Source organism: Leguminivora glycinivorella, chromosome 8 (genome assembly GCF_023078275.1).
Source record: "Leguminivora glycinivorella isolate SPB_JAAS2020 chromosome 8, LegGlyc_1.1, whole genome shotgun sequence".
Lineage (NCBI taxonomy): Eukaryota > Metazoa > Arthropoda > Insecta > Lepidoptera > Tortricidae > Leguminivora > Leguminivora glycinivorella.
This window is the reverse complement of record NC_062978.1, coordinates 83,477-91,093: the sequence shown is the minus strand read 5'-3', so window position 1 is coordinate 91,093 and position 7,617 is coordinate 83,477.

Below are 7,617 nucleotides of genomic sequence, written 5' to 3'. Positions count from 1 at the left end.
GCAAGCATAATAATTATATTTTTTGTTTAGTTGATTAAAGTTCTGTTTCAGTCTCACGATACTTAAAATTTTGTTTATCTTAAGTAGAACATATTTTAAAAATACTAGATGGAGAGCTTGGTGATTTATAGTGAACCAAAATATTTAGATACTTATTTATAACTCAATTTGAACCTTGTTTCAAAGTCATAAAGGTTTTGCAGTAAGGGTTTTAAGAAATGTCGCCTGGTCAAATTCAAATCCACAAAAAGTTGTGTCAAATTTCAAACTTTCCAATTAAATGTTACTAGCCAATAAAAAAAAATTTAAGCCATATTGAACCATATTACAAAGAGCGTTAATTGAGACAATTTGTAAAACATATGCAAATAGAAAAAAGTCTAGTGGGCCAATTCTAACATGTGGAAAAAACTAGTTCGGCCACACCCAATGAGTAGATCAAATTGGACCTTATTCTAATCAGGAAATAAAACATATCTTATACTTTTAAACGAGCAATTCTTGTATAGATGGCGACACAGGTCAAGGCTAAAACGAATAGAAAATACACTATTTGAGTTTTTGTGGCGAAATGCGCGCCATCTCGTGTGGAGTAGTTGTGTTGTTAAGGCTGAGAATTCTTTCGCTCGATGTAGGTACTATTCATTTTTGAACTAGATGGCGACACATGTCAAGGATACGAAACAGAACCGAGCGAAGCTCGGTTGCCCAGATATTTTTATTTAAATATAGTATGAAGTTATGAATTTCAGCGTTGGTTAAGAAATACCAATCAGGAGTGAGGAAGTGGGAGCTAGTGGGGGATTTCAGAATCTTGGAAGGGATGTTTGAAATGGGATGCAAGGATTGCAGGGCTTTCATTCATTGGGATGGATTCATTCATTGGGATTCGGGATTTAGAGAGCCTTCTGCTCGACCGTCAGACTGGTTCTATTTAGGTTTATTTGGGTAAATCTATATTATGCCCTAGCCTAGATTTTGCTAGTATTTCATGATACTGGTATAGTTTGGGTTGGAGGATAATATAGAGTTTTGTGTTAAAAGCGTATATTTCGGTGTTTAATTGGTGTAAATTTAAGTGTCTTAATTGTTATTGTTTTGGAGCTCGATCACTGCTAGTATTATAAAGTGTACTAGTAGAGTTTACAGTTGTAGAACAATAGTATTGCTAAAGTTTTAAAGTTTTGTTACATTTGTGAGTGATCTTTATTAGTTAAAGAGTTAATTGTGTTTATTAAAACACAATTAACTCTTTAATTTCACATTAGTGTGAAATGTTTTAGCTTGGATTGCTTTAGTGTTATTTTTCGCTAGAATAATCTTTGTTGAAGGATTTCATATATTACTTAGTTTGTTAGTTAATGAATTATTTTCTGTAATTAATAATTGGGGTAGATTATTTTAGTAGGATGAACTGGTCTGATAGTGGTGTCCTGTCCTAACTTCTTAAATTTGCCCGGTTCTTGTCCAACTTTCCTATTTTACTTTACCCGTCTGGCTGACTTCTTGCTGTCCCAATCCCTAGTGTGAGAACCAGCCCACGTGAAGAAATAGGGTGTCAGGTCTAAGGGTTATTCTTCGCCCGTCTTAGTTAGCTTTAGCTAGAGATTTTCCATTGCACTTTTCGGAAAATCACGCGAGTAAATTAAATGTGCGATTCGGATCGCTAGTTTGCTAATATGTCGGTAGAGTAGATGGTTAGTTTAGCTGTTAGGGCTAGGATTTTGTTTGGTATAGAAAATATTAGTATTAAAATTGTTTTCTCTTTTTCAAGTCTTTATTCATTTTCTAGAAAGTCCAACTATACATTTTTAACACGGGTTTTGGCTACTTAATATGTTAGACTTTAACTGTGTGTGATTTTATAAATTAAAAATAAATAAATAAATATTATAGGACATTTTTACACGGATTGTTTGAGTCCTACGGTATTAGGCTCAGGAAGGTTTACAATGAATGTTGTTCAATTATTGTTTTGGGATTAGTAGGGCTTATAGGAATTTATATTAACTATGTTTATTTATGACAAATGACAAACTTGACAAATATATTTATGACTTTATATATATTTTTGATCCCTTGTATACCTACTGGTAGTAAATAAATATATTGTGAGGAAATTAAAATAAATAGCTCACAGTATAATGTAAGATTGTAAATTCATTTTGCTTTTAAAATAAAAATGTTTATTTTTAATTAGCTTGTCCCACAGCAGTTTGCCTGTCTATTCTGTTATCTATGAGTTTGTAATTTTTACATACATAATAGCTTTCAAATATAAAGTCATATTATTCCAAATACTTATCATAAGTGATTTGTCTAGACTGGATCGAGGCAGAAAGTTGCAAGATCGTGGTTTATTTTGGTCCGAAAGGTGATACAAAATGACTACATTAACAGTTTGGATAATATTATTTTGATAAATACCTACAAAAAACAATGATGTACAAAATTATAGAATTCTGGAGAATTGGAGTGGTCAGATGCACTGCTCTACTACCAGCATTTGATATTTTAAATTGTCCCTTTGAAAATCCTCTCTATGGTGATGAAAGTGTCACAACATAATGGCTCGGGCAAATGAAAGTAGTCCTGTCATTATGAAAAGATGTCCCTTCAGGACCACAAAATAGTTCCTTCAGAACTGGGGCAGGGGTCTGACCCGTAACTGGATGATGGCCATGGACTGTCGCGGAGGCGGAGCGACATCTATAACCCCAAAAATAAAATATTTTAAAATGTATTATATTTCTATATTATAATATGGTGACATTTTAGATTATTTACTGACAAACATTAATTATTTTAATTTTGACATAATTATGCTCATTTGTTTATTTGTGTTTATTTAACTAAAACAATCTGACTATATTTGATTAAATCCCATCTTTTAATTACAACTTATTATTCACTCTGATTTTTGTTGTGGACTTAATCCATCTATTTTGGCTAATGACTTTTTAGGGTTATTAGGAGTAATAGGACATTACTGTTTCATAATATGCGAAAAGGACTGGTTACTATTTGCGGCTACAACAATGGGTTCTACATAGACACTAAACGATCACTACGTCAAAATACTGATCCAATATAAGATATTAACTTTTTTTTTTTTTTTTTTTTTTTTTTTTTTTTTTTTTTTTTTTTTGCTATAAGCTTTTCCAATACTGGTTAGGTTAGGTTAGGTTAGGTTATGTTAGGTTATGTTAGGTTAGGTTAGGTTATGTTAGGTTAGGTTAGGTTAGGTTAGGTTAGGTTAGGTTAGGTTAGGTTCCCCTTCGACGTGTTGCCACCTTGCCGTGGTGAAGGGGCTTGCGTGCCTCCAGGACCCTCAGGGCTATGCCGGACAGGGCCTCCCAAACCGGACAGGCCTGAGGCGAGAGGCCAGACTAAGAGCAGCACACGGGGGGCGGCTCCGCGTGTCCCTCTGAAGTCAGCAGAGGGCACAGTGCGAGCTGCCAGGTGTCCCCCCGGGATGGAGTCGGGGCTCTATGAGCTACCGGAGGCGTGCCCAGGCCGCCTGGCGCGGCGTCGTGGCTACGGCCACCGTCGGGCAACCCGCAACCCGCACTGAGCGGACCGGGGGCCTCCCTCATTGAGAGGAAGGCCAGGTGGAGTAAACCACTATAAAAATCCCCAATCCCAAGGTTTGCGGCGTGCCGATGGGATGAGTGGCTGGGGGGAGCCCAGTCACAAGCGCCGCACAAGGGGGGCATACCCCTTTAAAAAATAGCAAAACATGAGTGGTCAACGTAGAGTAAAACTACCCCAGGAGGTCCCAATCCTCTGTGTCACCACAGAACGGGAATCCCGTACTGTGGTGACATGCCGCCCGCCGTATTCTGGGGGGCACACCACTCGAGGACCATCACACCAAACGACTCTGGCAAGCGACCAACGGACACCGATGCTCACGAACTGGAACTGTTGTTAAGGTTACGAGGAGGAGGAGATGCTGAGGAGGCAGTGATAGAGCCCTCCCCGAAAACTGCTCATGGAGGAGATGCAGTCAGCGAGGAGGCGGCGGGCACCCCGTCCTCACCCGGGCTTGCCCTGCCCTCGCCTAGGCCCGTCCCGGCAGGGTACCGCCCACTACGGGACGCACTCGGGCGTTATATACGTTACCCCACGTCCGAGACGCTAACGGGGGGGGAGGATGCGCCTGTGCCTACAGGTTTCAGGCAGTTCGTGCGTCCTTCCACCCCGAGAACGAGAGTTTTCAGCGGGAGGATGTCCGGCCCACGCGGAGTCTCCACGTCGTCACCCGAGAGGGAGGAGTTTTACTCCCCCTCAAGGCTGGACGGACGAGACCTGTTTGGAGGGGTCTCCCCCGCTGACACCGGCGACTCGGAAGGCTCGGTGGACATGGGTCCCCCGAGGGCACTGGAGGAGCCCTCGACCACAGACATGGGCCTGAAGTTCTGGGGCACGAGACCCGACAAGCGGCCCGCGGATGATATAGCGCTGTCTTCCGGGTCAGAGAGCGACGCGGGAGCCGTGGCACCGCTGACCGGCACTGCCAAAAGCAAGTACTGCAAGAAAGCTAAAGCGGGGAGGCGCCAAAGTGGCCCTAAAAACAGGACGGACCCGCTGGGCCAGGCACCCATCGTCCTGGTCGAGCGCTTGCCGCTCAGCTCCATCTCGCACTTACCGCAACAGGAGACGGAAGTGACCGAGACCAGCCCCAACTCCCTCAACGCGGGTGCCGAGTCGGACTCGGCGCGGAGCGGGGCTCGACGCACGACGCGGGACTTGCCCAGGCGAAGCGGGAGCTTCACCGTCTCAGGCGAGAGGAGCTCCAGCGCAAGGCCGAGGAGGAGCTGGCAAGTCTCACGCGGTCGCTGGCGCCTGAAAAGTCCCCTAAGAGTGGCGGGACGATCTCGGGCCCACCAGACACAGACGGGGCGGACAACAGTGCGGCGTCGCTCCACCAAAGGGTGAAAAACAGCCTCAAGACGGTGGAGTTGGTGGCCACTGGGTCCGCCAACCTAAAGGGAACATTTGTACGGGCCCTCAAGGTGGCTGTCGCGTCAATCGGGGAAGCGGTCGAAGACCTGAAGGAGCTTACTTCCTCCGAAGAGACGCGACGGCTACAGAGGCAGAATGCCAAACTGAGGGCGGAGGTTGGGGACCTGCGCTCCGAAGTGGAGGAGCTGAAGGCGGAGCTCCGGGCACACTTCAAGAAGCAGGCCCCACCCCCTTCCCAACCGAAAGAGGCACCACAGCCCGTCACTGTCCCCCCAGGACGTTCCGATGTGGACGAGCTGGTCGGAGCAGTCGCGGCCAGGGTAGGGCGGATGCTCGACGAGAGGCTCGGAGCTCTCGAACGCGACGGCAGGCTTTTGCCAGGTAAAACTGGGCAGCCCCCACTGGCTGCAGACAGGGGACGACAGGCCGCGCAAACGGCCACAGGGGGAAAACGGGAGGGTCAGCGCCTACCCGGGGTCCCCCAAACTACACCGTCGAACCCCAAAAGGGCGAAAAAAAGGGCGACAAAAAGAAAGCCAAGGGTAAAGGCAAGGGTAAGAAGAGCGCGCCGAAACCATCAGCGAAGGCCACTGCTGGCACTGAGAGTCCTCTTCCGCCCGCCACTGAACCCCCTCGGCCAGCGGCCGCCACGTCCACTGACGAGGGCTGGAAGGTGGCGGTTGGAGGCAGAAAGAGGAGGAAGAAAGCGGCAGCGACAAAGGCAAAGGCGCCACAGCCAGCACCTCAGCGTGCGAAGCCCAAGGCCCGGAGACTTCGCCCTCCCCGCTCGGCAGCCGTGGTGCTCACCCTACAGCCGGAAGCACTCGAAAGCGGTGTCAACTACGCCCAGGTGCTCTCCAGGGCAAAGGAGACCGTAAACCTGGAGCAGCTCGGCATCACCGCCCTGAAATTTAAGCGGGCAGCCGCCGGCGGTAGGGTGCTGGAAATCCCAGGTGCTGACAGTGGCGAGAAGGCTGACTCGTTGGCCGAAGCGCTAACCGAAAAGCTGGGGAGTGAAGTCGTCAGAGTCTCCCGGCCAGTGAAGTGCGCGGAGCTGCGAGTCACCGAGCTCGACGACTCAGTGTCCCCTAGCGAGGTGGTCGCGTCGGTCGCGAAGGTCGGCGGCTGTGCAGAGGGCCAGATTAAGGCCGGAGAGATTAGGCAGGATGCCTCCGGCCTCGGCACGATCTGGCTTCGCTGCCCAGTCACCGTAGCTAAAAAGGTGGTGGAGGCCGACCGAGGGCGACTCCAGGTAGGGCGGGTCCGGGCAGCGGTAAAACTGCTGGATCAGCGTCCCATGCGGTGCTTTAAATGCCTCGAAATGGGGCACGTGAGGGTAAACTGCACCAACGACGTTGATCTTAGCGACGCCTGCTACCGCTGCGGCAAGCCCGGCCACAGAGCGGCTGTCTGCTCGGAGGAACCACACTGCGCCAAGTGCTCAAACGAGGGGAAAAAGGCCGACCACATGCTTGGCTCCAAAGCGTGCCTAGCCCTTGCCCCGAAAAAGGGGCAGAGAAGAAATGGAGTCGCCCGCCGGGCCCCATCCCACTCCACGAAGTCCCCAGACATCGCCATGGAGACGCAGGAGGTGAACCCAACCAACGCCGAATAAAATGGCGATAAGAGTGCTCCAGACGAACCTCAACCACTGCGCCAGGGCTCAGGATCTCTTGTTCCAATCCCTGGCGCAGTGGATGATCGGCATCGCCGTGGTGGCTGAGCCATACTCTGTCCCTCCCCGTGACGACTTCATGGGCGACATGGACGGATCGGTGGCACTGGTGACGAGAGCGGCAGCTGGTGTTCCTCCGCCTACCGCCGTAAAAAAAGGGAAGGGGTACGTGGCGGCGCTATGCGGAGAAATATGGTTCGTTGCAACCTATTTCTCCCCAAACCGCTGCCTGGCCGACTTCGAACAGTTCCTGGGCGAAGTAGGGGAGTTAATCGGGCGGCTTCTTCCGCGTCCCGTGATCGTCGCCGGAGACTTTAATGCGAAGTCCACAGCCTGGGGTTCTCCGGCGACAGACGCGAAGGGCGCCACCCTCGAGGAGTGGGCTGTTGCGGCGGGGCTGGCCTTGCTGAACGAGGGAACGGCACACACGTGCGTGCGGCAACAGGGTGGTTCCATCGTGGACATCACGTTCGCGAGCGCCGCCCTGGCGCGCCGTGTCCAGGGATGGGAGGTCATGGTGGGGGTGGAGACGCTGTCTGACCACCGGTACATACGGTTCGACGTCACCACCCCCTCGGCGACCTCTCACAACCCAAGCCGGATGGACCCGGTCGGGGGTGGCCCAAGATGGGCACTCACCAAACTCGACCGGGAACTGCTCAGGGAGGCGGCGATAGTGGAGGCCTGGCTGCCCGCACAGGAGGGAGCGGTGGTGGTAGAGGCGGAAGCGTCCTGGTTCCGAGGGGCCATGACGCGCGTGTGTGACGCGTCAATGCCCCGGGCCAAGCGTCTGCCGCCGAAACCGAGCGTGTACTGGTGGTCCGCCGAGCTCGCGCAACTGCGCGAGGGCTGTGTAGCCGCGCGGCGCCAGTACATGCGCCAGAGGCGGAGAAGGAGGCCCAGCGAGGACGAGATCCGCCGCTCCTACGAGGCGTACAAAAACTCCCGGGCAGAGTTTTCTATGGCCATAGGGA